General features: G+C 30.1%; 1 protein-coding gene across 1 annotated transcript in view; it reads right to left on the bottom strand.

Annotated features, from left to right (window-relative positions):
- The window catches only part of LOC107438537 (uncharacterized), a 119,742-nt gene that overhangs the window by 21,051 nt on the left and 81,510 nt on the right, over positions 1 to 17,181 (bottom strand). The window lies entirely within an intron of this gene.

Raw genomic sequence — 17,181 nt, 5'->3', positions numbered from 1 at the left:
CCTGAAGTGCCTATTCCAACATTTTCAGGAAATTATTTAGAATTCGCAACATTCAAAAATCAATTTAATTGTGTAATTGGAAACAACAATAATTTATCAGATAGTGAAAAATTACATTATCTTCGTGCTTCGCTAAAAGGAGAAGCAAAACTTTTGGAAACAGAAGATGATACATTTCTATCTTTATTCCAAGCATTGGAAGAGAGATATGAAAATAAACGAATTATTGTTGATAACCATATTCAATCAATTCTTGAAATCGAAAAACTGTATAATGAATCGCCTAAAGATTTAAGAAAAATTGTTGATAACGTAAATAGAAATTTGAGAGCTTTAAAAAATCTAAAGTTTGAAAAAAACAATTTGTCTGATATTATTATTTTAAATGTTGTTTTGAAAAAACTAGATCGTGAAAGTCAGAGACAATTTGAGCTTTCCTTAGAAAATACCGAAGTACCAGAATTAGACAATTTATTAACTTTTGTTGAAAAAAGAAGTCAGGTTCTGGAAAACATTCACAGAAATAGTTTAATGAAAACAAAACAACCCCCTATTCAAGTTCGAAACAAAAGCTTCGTGTTAAATACGAAAAATAAAAAGTGTATTTTGTGTAATTTATCGCATCCAATATATTTTTGTGATTTGTTTAAAAAACTCCCTCCTAAAGAAAGGTATGATGTAGCTAAAAAGCATAATTTGTGTATTAATTGCTTAATGTCAGGTCATCATATAAGCAAATGCTCATCGAAATATTTATGCAATCAGTGTGGGAAAAAGCATAATAGTTTGTTGCATATTTCAAGGGAAATAAACACATCTGGCGCCTTGGCTAAACAGAATGTTATGTCTAGTCAATCATTGCAGGAGCCCCTCCCTAGTAAGATTTTCGATTCAACTGTTCATGGCACATTGCCAAACGAATGTGAAAGTGAAAACTACAATAAAGAAAAAGAATTATTGGCTTCGAATTCAAATTGTTTTTTAATGAAAGGCAAAACAATTTTATTAGCAACTGCAAATGTTTATGTTGAATCTATAAGTGGGGAAAGATTATATTTGAGAGCGATTCTTGACCTTGGAAGTCAATCAAGCTATTGCTCTACTTATTGTGCAAATGTATTAGGATTAAAGAAAGAAAAAATAAATCTTGCGGTTTCTGGAATTAATGGATTAGAAATGACCGTTAAGTCTAAATTAAAAACTACTATTTCAAATCATAGTTTTAGTTTTTTGAGATCTTTAGAACTTCTTATTGTTCCAAAAATTACTGATGTCACCCCGTCCAATTATATCGATGTTACCCATATTAATTGGCCTCAAAACATAAATTTAGCAGATCAATCATTTAATAGACCTGGAAAAATTGACCTATTGTTGGGTGCGGAAGTATTTTTCGAGATTTTGAAACCTAATAGAATACATCTTTCCGAACAAAAAATAATATTGCAGGACTCGGAATTCGGATACATAATTAGTGGGGCAATTGAAATGCCAAAAACTGAGAATCGAATTTATTGTGGGCTTTTAAAAGAAACCGAAAATCTTAATAAAACATTAGAAAAATTTTGGAAAATTGAAACAGTTGATGAGGGAATTGCTATCCAAGGAGACGAAGAAAAAATATGTGAGGAACATTTTGTCAAAAATCATACGAGAACGGATACAGGCCGTTATAAGGTTAAAATGCCAATGAGGGAAAAAAGTAATTCTCAACTAGGCAATTCGAAAAATAACGCTCTGAGGAGATTAAACTGGTTGTATAAACGTTTAGTGAAGGAACCAACTATGTTAGAACTCTATAAAAATTTTATGAACGAATATCAAAGCTTAGGTCACATGGAAGAAGTGATCGAATCTGAAGAGCCAAAAATGACCTACTACATTCCCCATCAAGGAGTGTACCGACCTGAGAAAAGCTCAACTCCTCTCCGAGTTGTGTTTGATGCCTCGTCGGCTACTTCAACTGGATATTCTTTGAACTCTCAACTTTTGAACGGCGGAATTGTCCAAGAAGAATTATTTTCCATTTTATGTCGTTTTCGAACTTATCGATTCGCATTTATAGCAGATATTAAGAAAATGTATCGACAAATTTTAGTGGATGGATCACAGCAAGATCTTTTGAGGATTTTATGGAAAAATAGTGCAGATGATCTTGTTAAAGTTTACAAACTGAAAACAGTCACATATGGGACAAGTTGTGCTCCGTTCCTGGCAACACGAACTTTGACGCAACTGGTCATTGACGAAGGTGAAAAATTCCCAATAGCAGCACCTGTCGTCATGTCCTGCTTCTACATGGATGATTGTTTGTCTGGATCAGAAACTTTGGATACTACGAGAGAATTACAAGCCCAACTTTCTCAAATGCTTGCTCGTTGTGGTATGGAGTTGCACAAATGGTGCTCCAATGATCCCCAACTTTTAGGTTATAACTCTGTGAATAGTGACTATTTGTTCGATCCTTCAAAAGAAGTAAAAGCTCTGGGACTTGTATGGAAACCTGAGGTTGATTGCTTTGCCTTCAAAATGACTGTCAACAATCCTGCTAAATATACGAAGAGAACTATTTTATCAGTTATTGCCAAAATTTTCGATCCCCTTGGACTCCTTGGACCTTTGATTACAAGGGCAAAGATCTTCATGCAAGCTCTTTGGCTTCTAAAGATTGATTGGAATGATTCACTTCCAATAAAGGAAGTTCGAGAATGGAACCAGTTTCTAGACTCACTGCGTAAAGTGAATTACTTAAACATCAACAGATTTGTACTAATGGAAAAAGTGAAAGTTGTAGAGCTTCATGGATTTGCCGATGCAAGTGAAAAAGCATACGGAGCAGCTATCTATGTAAGGTGCTTCGCATCGAATGGAGAAATTGCATCTAATCTCCTTTGTAGTAAATCCAGAGTTTCTCCCTTGAAGACAATTACAATTCCTAAATTGGAACTAAATGCTGCTGTGCTGTTGTCTAAACTCGTAACAAAGGTTGTCAAATGTTTAAAACTTGACATATCAGCTATTCACTTGTGGTCAGATTCTAGCATCGTATTGGCTTGGATACAACAGTCACCACACCTACTCAAGATGTTTGTTGCAAATCGAGTGAGCAAAATTCAAGAACTGACAAGTGACTTTCAATGGCATCATGTGTCTTCTGAAGATAATCCTGCTGATTTGGTGTCACGTGGTCTGGAACCTCAAAAACTTCAATCGGAAGTTCTCTGGTGGAATGGTCCATCCTTTTTGCAACAAGATTTAAATTTGACCATATGCAAAGAGACAATTTCTAATAACTCAAGTGAATATTTATCTGAACTAAAACCACAGCCGGACACTTCATTAGTGATAACTGATAATGAAAATTGTATTTCTAACCTAATTGAAAATTGCTCTAAGTATCTTAAATTAATTAGAATTTTCAGTTTCGTTCGCAGGTTCTTATTTAATTGCAGAAATCCAAGGGACAAATTGATTGGGTCCTTGTCGTCAGCAGAAATAAAAGGAGCAGAAAATCAAATCATAGGTTTTGTTCAAAAAGGTGAGTTTCGAGAAGAAATTAAATCGCTAGGTAAGGGACTTTCCGTATCTCCAAAAAGTAAGTTAAAGTTTTTAAATCCCTTTCTTGATAAAGATATTATTCGCGTAGGTGGTCGATTGGAACAATCGAATTTGAATTATGATTCCAAATTTCCTATAGTATTACCAGCAAAGCATAAATTGACTAGTTTGATTATGCAACATTATCATTTGAAATTTTTGCATGCAGGGCCACAAGCCTTATTGAATTTTGTTAGAGAAAAGTTTTGGCCTTTACAAGGTAGAAATTTAGCTAGAAAGATTTTTCATAGTTGTGTTGTTTGTTTTAAACAAAAACCTATAGTTGCTAATCAAATAATGGGAAATCTGCCCCCAGAACGAGTTAACCCTGGTGCAGTATTTAATAAAACAGGGATCGATTTCACGGGACCATTTTTAATTAAATATAAAAATCAACGCAAAGGAATCTATCACAAAATTTACATCGCGATATTTGTTTGCTTGGCCACTAAGGCTGTCCACTTAGAAATGGTAGATGATTTAACTTCAGATGCGCTAATAGCTTGTTTAAAAAGATTTTTCTCGCGTCGTGGAAAGTGTAGTGTTTTGATTAGTGACAACGCTACAAATATGGTAGGTGCTAATTTAGAACTAAAAAGGTTGTATAACTTAGTGGAAAAATCGAAAGATAAGTTAAATGACTATTGTTCAACGGAAGAAATAATTTGGAAGTTTATTCCGCCTAGAGCACCTAATTTTGGAGGTATCTGGGAAGCAGGTGTTAAATCTTTTAAATTTTATTTTAAAAGAGTAGTAGGAACAACCAAATTAACGTATGAGGAATTTTTAACTGTTAGTAATCAAATTGAATCAATATTGAACTCGCGACCACTCACTCCTTTATCAGCTGACCCTAGCGATCTTAATGTTCTAACTCCGGCACATTTTTTAATCGGTCGATCGATGACTGCCATAGCAGAGCCTGAAATAAATGTACCTTTAAATCGATTAAGTAGGTGGAAATTATTAACTAAGTTTGTTCAAGCAATTTGGAAGAACTGGAAGCGTGATTATTTAAATCATCTTCAACAGAGATACAAATGGAACTTTAAGAAAATTAATATTGTCCCAGGTAGCATGGCTATTTTAAAAGAAGACAATACACCTGTGTGTAATTGGCCTTTATGTCGGATAATAAGAGTTATTAAAGGTAGAGATAATAATGTACGTGTAGCTATAATTCGCACTTCAACAGGTACATATAAACGTGCGATATCTAAATTGTGTTTGCTGCCAATTGAATAATTTGATTTTGTTAATTGTTTGATTTATATATTTAAAAAAAAAAAAAAAAAAGAAATTTGTAATTATTTGTTATATTGTTGCGTATACTTGTATATTGTGAACTCGCATTGAATAATAATAATAATGTTTTAATTTTAAAAATATCAATTTGATTGAAATTCTAATTTCCTTTTGGATTTTGTTACTTGATGATCAATTGAATAACATAATTATTCAATGCGGGGGGAAATGTTAAATGTCATGTATCAAAATGTGTTATGTCGCCATGATAGTTCGCCAATTGGCGAGCGCTTCTTAATGTTTGTGTTTTTTTTAATTGCTTCGTTCGTTTCGTAGAGGATGCGCTATAGTGAGCATCCTCCTCAATAAATAATTTCGATATTAAAAATATATCGTTATTTCAAATTGTTTCGTTTGTTCTATGGTGAACGCACTTTATTAAAACCAATCGTTAAATTTACAGTCCATTTATATCGTCATAACACAGAGAAAACGACGATTTTTTGTATTTTTCTTATATTCGAAATGTACGCAAAATAACAATAGATTTTCCTAGTTTTCTGATGGTCGGAACAAAATAAATGCCTGATTTTACATAACTTTAGAAATATTACTTCGGCCTATGCTACCACGTTTTCGTTAATCATCGAGTTTTATCTTAGATAACTAATAAAAAAAATCATTTAATATGTGAAACACACTACTGTTTTGGTTCTAACTTATGTTCAAAAGTTAAGGATAATGGCAGCAAATAAAAGTTCAGAAACAAAACAAACGTAACTTATTCATAAAGCCCAGTAAACAAAAACAAAAGTAATAAAAAGATTAAAAAATAATCGAAAGAGATGGTGTATATATGATATCATTCATTAAAACTACGATTTTTGCATCTAAGGTTAATTTAAAAAAATATCTTCTTTAGAAAAGTTTAATTACATAATTGGTATGGTTAGTACATTGCATATCTCCCATGCAGTAAACTACAGTCCGTACAACGATTAGTCATGCTAAGTATTAAAATATAGGGCTTATTTATTCATGCTCTCCGAATTCTGGCACACATGAAGAAAGTGACAAACGGACTTCTGCTAAGCTCGTTGTTTCAGAATGACGCTTCGAAAATTTTGGCTCATCATGGTTCCGATTTTAAAATGCAGTTCTTTAGCTAAGCATAATTCCACCCCAAACGATCAATCCTGTACCACAGTAACGGTTACGCTTGGTGGTGGTGATGGGTAATCCATGTAAAATTCCAACGTGAATCAGACTACAAGGTAATCCTGGATTCCTCGGAAAACAAATCATTATAACCACCTCCAGACTGATTGCTGTGAACAATGAGTTGCCGAGAGTGAAACAGATATCATACAGTGTACATTCCATTCCAATATTTCTCTAACGTTTGAACACGGTTTGCCTTGATGTTGTGGTACCCGTGGTTGCTTGGATGCGGTGCTCTCATTTAGCTATAAATTTGACATTGACACTCAGTGGTGGCATGTGCTGTAACGTCTGCTGACATTTTCATCTTAATGAAACGCCAAGCCTAGAGATGAAATGCTGGGTAATTCCACGGACGCAATAACCGTCCACCGTGTCGTAACTATTTGGTTATGACACTGAATGCCTTACAGATAACTTGCGAACAAATTTACTTATTTGCAGCCTTTTCTTATAAACCTCTCTCTTACACTTTCGTCATTGTGACGTACTATCGATGTCATCTGGTGGTTCCCTGAAATTTGCCTAGTACTTTTGATGATCTGCGTGATAAATCTACTGAGGAAATTTTTACCTTTATATTCACTCTTCGAGAGATTCAAAATTATCCTAAATTATTGGTCAGGAATATAATCCAACCAAATTATATACCAAAGAATTTCCAAATGGCAGGAAAGTTGATGGTCTGGTAATGAAAGCCTCAGAAGTGAAAAAACTCTGCTTATAAATACGTTTAGCTTCTGCCCAATACGTTTAGCTTCTGCTTTGTGGTTTTTAATGCCCCCCTTTCCAACCAGCAAACCTGCTTGGTAAAACCAAGCCTGTGGTTTTACCAAGCAGGAACTGAGCAAGCAGGAACAGCAAAAACTGTGACCACGGCTTGGTAAAACCAAGCCGTGGTCACAGCCCGTTTTCAGAGCTGACTCATTCATAAATCTATTCCACAGATCGTACTTTCGTCCCGAACCTCCAATTCATAACCTCCAGATCTATTGATGTGCTATGGGAACATGGAAGACTTTTTGACAAGACAAATTTAACGTACACCAGTTACCATTTACCACACAAGCGAGGCTAGCGAGTCCATGGCTAGAGAGTATGGCCTATCAAGTTATCCCAGCCGTTTTAATAATTCTTTGTCTTAGTGAAAATTGTACAAATTCCTACGAATTACGATGATCATATATTATTTAAACAATCTTGTAGTTAGACACAGTATAGATGTTTTGTTGTACAATCTTAATATTTTTTGATGTAGTATCCTTGCTTCTTTAGAAAAACTGATACGTCTGCTGTTTGTTTCAATTGAAAATTTAGAATTTCTCTTGTAAACATGATCCATGTTTCGATAATTTGCTGTGAAAGAAGTCTTTTCAGGCCACAGTTGAAGGACATTCTAAACCTTATCCTTCTTTATGTGCCAGCTAATATACCATGGCAGTATAAAGAGGGAAATTGAAAAAATTACGTTATCTGTGTTTTTCTAGTGCACTTAAAAATTATAAAATTTTTTTTATTTTTATTTTCTTTTTTTTTATATCCTTAAAATAAACATCAGAAACTATAGCAAGCGGATAGCACAGTTGTAAGTGGATGTGGTGGTTCATTAGTCGCAAAAGTAAATGGCGATTACTTTGAAAAAAATTATACAATTCCTGTTTTTCAGGCTCATTGAGAAAACTGTAATTAGAAATCATAGAATTAATAATGATACTTTAATGTATTTCACTTTTTTAAACTATAAAATAATCATTATAAGCTATAGTATGACGATTGCACAGTTTTAAGTGACAGTGAAAAGCTTTTGAAAATGTTCACATTTATCAGTTCTATATATATATATATATATATATATACACCCAGTAAGCACACACCTCACGGCAAACGTAAGGCCATAAGCTGGCATTCTAGGTAGGATAACGGCAAAAGGCAAGTACAATAGGGTCCTTTATCGTTTGTTTTGAGGCATTTCAGGAAGAGGCGGAATAACTCCTCACTTATACAGGCCCGAAAAATAAAACCGCTGTTTGGCCTCTTACACTTAATTAGTTACAGGACCTTTACTGTATACCGTTAATTAAATGTAATGTTACAATTGATTAATAATGAATAGATGCAGAGTTGGTAAAAAATGTGCTTTTAACTCAAAACTTTGAAAAAAATCAGGAGAGAAAGGAAAAAAATTCATAAAACATTAACCGTATTTTTTGAGAGGAAAAAAAACAGTTTTTATTATTCTTTGAAAACTGCTAATTTTTTAAATAGAATATTAAAAACTAGAATTTTATTATTTTATTATAATCTAAATATACTTTCTGTGGCATTACCTATTATATTTTTTAAAAAAGTAATTTTAATAAAAAAATAATCATTTTAAATTTGATTACAATTTTTAAATAAATATATATAATTATTTTTTTTAAATTTTTTCTTTTTGAAATCATTTTCTGAAGTATAATTTTTAACTCGAAATATAATATATTTGTTACTTTCAAGAAAAATTGAATACATATTCCCTTAAAAATAAGAATAAATATTAATACTTATAACTAGAACAATGAAATTAACCAAATGAAATTAACATGAATTTTTTTCAGACTATGATTCTTTTTTTAAACATTCTTTAAAACAAAAATGAATTGGTAAGTTCAAAATTCATGTAAATAAAAAAATCCATTTATAGAAAATAAATAGAAAAAAATATTGTAAATTGCTTATATCCTCCTTGAAATTATAAATATCTTGAATTTAGAGCAAGGATTTTTAATGAAATATGCTTTTTTATTACATTAATTTACTAACTTTTATTACAATTTAAGTATTTTGTAATAATGAATGTATACCATTTAAAAAAGTAAACTTTTCATTTATATAAACTGCTTTTTATTTTTTTTATTTTAATGTTCATTTTAAACTTAATATCTTAGTTTAATCACTTACTTCTTAAAAACTGGATTCAAAATAGTTTAAATGGTCTTAGGAATTTTGAATTTTAAAAAAATCGTGTTTAAATTTTCTGATTGGTTATAGCAAACGTCTAGTCCAATAAAGTAAGTAACTTTTTTTTCTGTAAACTTTTAAGCAATACTTGAAGGTAATAATTGCTTAGGAAATTTTATTCTTCAAAATATGTTTTTAAATAATAAAAATACATTTGGATATTTTTATTAATTAAACTTCAAAATATTAAGCAAATAATTTTTTCTCTAAGCTGATAATACAGAATATAGATAAAAATAAAAATTATACTTTCAAAATGTTAATTATATTTATTTTTTATTCGCATAACAAAAATATTTTTTCATGCAGTATTATATTTATTTTTAAAATAGTTTATATACATTAAGGAAAAAAAACTGTTTTAAATGCAATACACAGATGGCGCTGTTTTTTTATTTTTTACTTTAGACGTGTTTTCGATTCCTGCCGATAGATGGCAGAAAATATAAAGTGTCGGGTCTTGTAGGGTTGCCTTTCTTTTAACTTTGATAGAATTTCGCCAATTTACACAAAATGACAGTCGGTACGGCTTCTGTCCTGGCTGAGGCATAACCCCCCGCGGACTCTGCGGAAACCATATCCCTCCCCCACCCAAGGACAACCCTCCAACAAAAGTTTCTGCTTACTAAAAAAAAGCAAATCTATCATTCATGTGTGGCAAGGGTCTGCACTATTTATTCTAGCATAAAATGTGACATAAATAAAAAAAATGTTCTACTGCATATTGCCTTTACCAATTAAATAGCGGAATAGTTATTTAAAACCAGAATTGCGTTATTGAGTTTTATTTTAAAACTCAATTCTTTTAATAGCAAATTAGACAAAATTAAACATTAAATTTCTCTGTTTCAATCTTTCTTTACACTTACATTCATCACATACTTCAATTCAAGTGTTAATCAAAATAGCATCGTATTTAAAGCTGGAAAAAATACAAAAGTTATAGCATGATTTAAAAAAAGTTACCGATTTTTTATTCTATGAAGTCGATATAAGATTTAAATAAAAATGCATTGTGTGAAAAATTACTCATTCTCCAATAATGTTCCCTAGTTGTAGAAAAATGAAAGAAACATGACAATACAAAATAATAAACGCACATTTATCCATTTTCAAACGTCATTTACAAAATGTTTCCTATACATGAGTTAAAAACATTGTTTTTTCTCACAAGGGGTTTTGGGATTAACAAATTTTAAAATTGTGCTGTGTTTTAAATCTTAGGAAACAATGGCTGAAATATGAAAATAACGGTAAGAGAACCGACATTTTATTTGTTTGCCCAATTAAACTGTTGGTATAATTTTAAATTTACGGTCAATTTGCAAATCAATATTTTAGAAAAGGCATAACTATTTAGACAAAATTGAATGATTATGTAATTAGAACTAAGTGGAGCTCTTTTAACTTTTAACCATAAACTGGCGAAAAATGAAATAGTATTTCATGCTGCCGAATCGACTTGGCAATTTTCATAGTACAAAACGAATCCAATTTTCATACCTATTTTTTAAAGAGTGCAGTTCTTTTAGAATTAATTTATTAAAATCCGGTTAAAGTTTGAGGTTAATTTAAAAAAAAATCAAAAACAGATCATAGTTCGTAAACATGAAAATATTTAAATATATTAAATGTTTCTCAGATTGTGACGATAATTTATACCTTGACTGCAGCAGATAAATTTTTATCAATTGATCAGCTTCTACAGTCCCTTTTTAGAGGCGATTTTAAATATTAATCATACGCTTACTGATAATAGTTGTTCGACACAATTTATTTTTATGTATCCTTGTTTTCTACATGGAGGCACCGTCACCTGTTCGCTACGCTCGATAATCCCTGTAGTTGATTCTCGTTCATCAAGTTTGAAATAATTGAAGATCAAGTACAAATCGTTTTCTTCTACTTTTTTAAATAAAAATTACGATTGGATTGCCAGCAGTTGTATTTTAAGGATTACTAAGTTTTGACAAATGAAAAATAAGGAAAAACGGTCTCGCCGAGAGTTATTACGCATTGAAGATGTTCTATGAAAAAAGCAGTTTATGCCCACGCGCAAAATCGTTTTTTTCTCTCTCAGAAGAGGCATTGGGTACAAACCTTTCTCAAGAATGTTCTTAAGTTTTTTTTTCCTGAAAAGTCGATTAAAATTTATTTGTTTAATATAAAATTATTATACTTTTATTTAAGTTCATTATATTAACTTGTTAATTTTAACAAAATAAAAAAGATAGCTGGATTTGAATAATAAATAACTGTGCTTAAAAATATTGCATTTAGAAAGGCAGAATGCGAGACACAATAAGAATTAATAAATTAGAAGTAATTTTTTCTTGTTAACAGATCATATAGGAAACAATTCTTATTTCTCTTTATTCTACATATATTTTCAAATATCGGTATGAAATGTCAAAGTTCTATATTTGGCAACACCTAATCTTTTTCTATATATATTTTTTTCTTTATTTTTATTATTTTTAATAAAGTCAAGAGGGATATTATGAAAATCGCGTAAATGAAAAATTTTTCCACAACAATCGATAAATATTTATTAGTTAAAGAAAAAATTAAAAAGAACCTTTTAAATTGTTATAACTTTCAAACAAATAAGAGTTTCTAAGAGGAAATAAAGACTATGTTACGGTTATAAACTAAATTTGGCTCTTTCAGCATACCAAATTTAACTTCTGCAACTGAATGCTTGCGGCCATAGAGCGGCCCACGTGTTATTTTTCTAACAAGTTTAAGAATAAAAATAATCTTGACTTAATTTTAGAATTATTTTTTAATTCCATTGAAATTTGCGTTCACATTACGCAGATATGTAGGAGATTGAAGTTTCTAAATCTAACAGTGTCTGATAAAGTGTAACGTTAAGTTGAAAACCCCAAAACAGTGGCGGTGTCAGGGACCTTTTCAGTCTTCTGACAGAGAAGGAAATTTATTAATATCTGCTCGTTTTACGTTAATTTAGCAATGCAGTTTATTTTTCCAACTTCATATAAAAAGAAAGTTTTAGGAATGATCAATGTTAATGTTATTATTCTAGGTTCTCATGCGTTCGCACTTCTCGATTAGACCAATTTAATCGAAAACTTCAACACTATTATCTTAAGTAAAGAATTCTAAGAGTCATGAAAAAAATCATGATAGCGTCTCGAAAATCAAAAAGCATCTCGAAATGTAATAATAAAAAATAAAGAAGACAATTTTTGAAATTCTTAGAATTCATTGTTTTACAGACTGATTTTTTTCTTTTTATTTTCACCAGAGCGTATTTTTAATAGTGTTATATTAAATTACTTTAAAGCATTTTATAATCTTTTTATAGTTAACTTATACACAACTATTGTTCTCCTTTTAGGCAGCAATTATTATATAAATATTAATACTGAAGAAAGAAAAGAATTTTGTATTGTTCTACGAAACGTATATTGGCTGGAATTAATTATCAATTTGGCCCATTGACTGACAAAAGGATAAAAATTAATTTAGACACCTTTTGTAATTTATGACGACCTTATAAAAGATCTATCCAAGAAAAAAAATGATCAATGGGTATCCAGTGATTGGAATAGTGCATTTACAATTCTCTCATGTTATTAAACTAATAGTATTCTTTGACTTTCATTAATCATTTTATTAACAAAATTGTAATTGTAAAGTATATTTTTTCTCTCTTAATAACACATACTTTTTTTAATTTTTTATTTTAATAATCTTTTTAATTTGGATTAATTCGGTTTTTAGAAAACAGTTCAAACCAATCTTTCAATAAAATTTTGTATCAATAATATCTGATATCTAGTAACTTATTCTTAGTTTATTTGCAGTTAAATATAATAAATTTCGCAATTATAGTAGGAATAACGAAGTTTACCTAATACGACATAGTTAAATTAAATTTTTACTCTTTATTTTGTAAAAAAAAATTTTTTTTTTGATATTCATATTTTTTGTAGAATATTTATTTTAAGGAACTTGTAATTCAACGTTGAGTAATTTACGCTGAGTAATTTTTTTGCCGTATTGACTTATTCATTCTTTATTTGACTTAGCTCAAATAAATATAATATCTCCCGAAATTGGTTATATGGGGTTTATATCAAATAAACCCCATATAATCAATTTCGAACAGTGCAGTAAACATATCTTAATAGAAAATTAAAGGATTTAAGTTTCCAACTCAGAATTTTAACACCTTAATCTTTACACTACTATAACAAACCTTAAATGAAAATATTGTTTCGAATTATTTTCGTTAAAACAAAAACAAAGTTTACTCACTGTCCCTTCCTTACACAGGGGGGTTGCTCTCCCAGGAGCGACACATCATAATAATTAATTATCGAATTAGTGCTGCTTTAAATAGTTTTCGATAAAATTATAATAATTTGAATTATTATTATTAATGATTGCACTAAAATTAGTAGTTTGTAATACAAGCACTTTTGTACGTTGTAAGAACTAGCGCTTTTTTTTTCTGCATATATTAAATGTAAAGTCAATATCAAAAAGAGAATCATAAGAATTTTAATGATCAATTTTATGCAATAGAATTTCAGGAATAAAAAGGAGTTTGTAAGTGTATTTGTGTGCCCTTCATGATATTAAAATATTTGTTAGTAAAAGAAGTAAAGACCTTTATTTTAGAATTAAGAAGTTAAAGTTTACTTTGAGGGGGGTGATGGAATGTAGCTGTTTGAAAAAGAGATCCTTTTCCTCTCTTTGTTAGTGTATGGTAACTTGAGAAGTTAACGATGTCCGGTTATGCGTTTCTCACATCCCACCCTGTTGGGGGTCAGAGTTCTTGAGGAACTTCAGACTTTTCCAATATTTTGTTATTTTTTTATGTTTTGAATCGATCTCCCCTATCATCAATTTCAGTTTTAATTTCTTTCCTTATATTGCTGATGATTATTATTATTTAACATTTTCATAAGACCACTATTATGTTCAATTGTTCGTAATAAGTTTTTCATTGAACTGTTTATTTTTTTCCTAAAAAAATAAATAAGCAAAAATATAGCAGAAAAACGCAAAATTCTCATATTTCGTAGATTGCGAAAAGCAATACACCGTAAAAGTCATTTACAGATCAAAATTGTGTTTCTAAAATGTATCTAACAAAAATCTTTCAACCATTTGTGGGAAATTAGAAAAGTAAATGAAAAATAAATATATAAATGAACTCTAATTTTTAAAAAAAATATTTTTTGATTTAATATCAAGGTCTTATTTGATTAGTAATATAACTTGTTAAAAATGGAGAGGGTCTCGCTTTTTATGCTTTATAAGTACAACAAAGCATCATAATTCTTTGCACTTTTTTGGATTTTTAAACTCCTTGTATCTGAACAGTCCAGAGCTTGTAAATGATTCAAATAAATCAAATTCATTCTCATTCATGTGTTTTAAAATTAACATTATTCAAATTAAAATTAACATTAAAATATTATAAAGCGAGAAATCAGTTACAACCTGTCATAATTCTAACAATTGATATAATAAATCGGTAACTTACTTAATTAACTATATTTCGTGGTTCGTGCAATAATGAAGAAAGCTAAAATATAAAAAGAAAACTGTAAAAGAAAAATTAACGGTAATTAAATTGTTAAATCTTCTTATTTCGCATCTTCATAAATTATTAAAATTCAATTCTCTCATCTGGACACAAATGCATTTAAAATTAGATCTTTTGAAATTCATGCATTTAAATTTTTTACTGTCTTAATATTTATGAGTTAACTCAGAAACTTCTAACCGTATTTCATTTCTTAAATTAGCAAAAAAGTTCAGAAGGAAAAAATAATTAATGTACTCTGTTTTTATTTAATTTTGAACCAATACAGAAAAATTTAAAATTAAAAATTCGTTAGGGCGTAGCCAACGGAGTTAAATTATTGCCGTATGCGCCATTGATAACTTCAATCTACGTTTTATTATCTGTATTTTATTTGTAGAGCAAAAACTGCAAGATTTAGAAAAATCAAATTACAATGGACTGTAGAGAAGTGTACAGGGATTACGATGGAATGAAGAAAATGTATGATCGATAATTTGTTTGAGAATTATTAACTCCTACACTCAGTGCCCAAGACAAAATTTATGATGGTACCATCAAAGGATTTTGATGGTTTATGTTGGTTTCAACAAGATTCTTGATGGTCCAACATGTGTTGATGGCCACCATCATACAACAATTTCCATCATGGTTTGTTGGTTTTTGATGGACCAACAAATTCCAACATAGCAAGATGGAAAATGTTGCTGTATTGCTATGATGGTAAACCATCAAGTAATGTTGGATTTTTCATGGACCAACAGTAACCATCATATTATGATGGATTATGTTGTATTCCCTTTATGATGGTCAACCAACATGGTATGTTTACTATTGATGGACCAACAACAGTCATCAAAATATGATGGAAATTGTTGGTTTACATTTATGATGGTCTACCAACAAGTTATGTATATTAATGTTGGCCCAACAATAACCATCATATTATGATGGAATATGTTGTATTCCCTTTATGATGGTCAACCAACATGGTATGTTTACTATTGATGAACCAACAACACCATCAAAATATGATGGAAATTGTTGGTTTATATTTATGATGGTCAACCAACATGTTATGTATGTTAATGTTGGCCCAACAATAACCATCATATTATAATGGAATGTGTTGTATTCCCTTTATGATGGTCAACCAACATGTAACGTTTATTATTGATGGACCAACAAAAGCCATCAAAATATGATGGAAATTGTTGGTTTATATTTATGATGGTCAACCAACATGTTATGTATGTTAATGTTGGCCCAACAATAACCATCATACTATGATGGAATATGTTGTATTCCCTTTATGATGGTCAACCAACATGTTATGTATGTTAATGTTGGCCCCACAACAACCATCATAGTATGATGGAATATGTTGTATTCCCTTTATGATGGTCAACCAACATGTTACGTTTATTATTGATGGACCAACAAGAGCCATCAAAATATGATGGAAATTGTTGGTTTATATTTATGATGGTCAACCAACAAGTTATGTATATTAATGTTGGCCCTACAATAACCATCATATTATGATGGAATATGTTGTATTTCCCTTATGATGGTAAACCAGCATGGTATGTTTACTAATGATGAACCAACAACAGCCATCGAAATATGATGGAAATGGTTGGTAAAAAATAGTTATTGCAAATAATAGCAATAAAACTGTTTATTACGATTTTAAAAAAATTAAGAAAGGTTCATTTATTTAAGTACCCAAATGCTCGATTAAAGAAGATAAAATTCTTATGCATATGTACACTACGCTCGAGCTTTTAATTAATAAACATAAAGTGAAATTACAAAGAAGGGAGAAAAAAAATGTATTGTAAATATTTTCATTAAGGTGAATTTGAGAAATATAGAACAATTAGGCCTTATATCAGGACTAATAAAGTTAAGAAATATTCATTCATAAAATTTTTATGTGCACGTGAACTGCTTGAGCTTTGTGTGTGACATTTTACTGAAAGGTTTAAAGTTGTTATTTAAATGACTAAATATGTGGTGAAAGTATTATTATGAAAGTTAAAAAATAAATGGTTATTGCTATTTAGAAACACAAAACAATGAGGCACACGTCGGGTTTAACTAAATTAAGAAAAATTTAAATAAGATAAAATTTTTATTCGCGTGAGTGATAGTCGAATATAGTCTTGTGATATTTTGCAATATGGTAGGAATTTGTGGTTTTAATTGCAAAAAATGTAGTAATATGTTGTTAAAGGTTAAAAATTAATAGTAACTGCAATTGATAACATTAATTTGAATTTTAATTTCAGAAAATAATAAGGCTTCATATCAATATTGATTGGATTAAAAAAGATTCATTCATATGGGTACACGACTGAGAAATTATGAGCACGTGTAGTATTTGAGCATCGTCTCGCGGCATTTCATTGAATGCTTAAAGGTTGTGGTTTAAATTATGAAACATGTGGTGAAATTATAACGAAGGGTTTAAAATAAATGGTTATTGCAATTCATAACATTATGGAGAATATTAGAAACACCAAACAAGAAGGCTACATATCAGGATT

This window comes from Parasteatoda tepidariorum, chromosome 10 (genome assembly GCF_982258835.1).
Source record: "Parasteatoda tepidariorum strain Cologne lab strain chromosome 10, Ptep-v5.0, whole genome shotgun sequence".
Taxonomy (NCBI): Eukaryota; Metazoa; Arthropoda; class Arachnida; order Araneae; family Theridiidae; genus Parasteatoda; species Parasteatoda tepidariorum.
The sequence above is the reverse complement of the archived record's forward strand: the minus strand, read 5'-3'. Positions and strand labels throughout refer to the sequence as shown.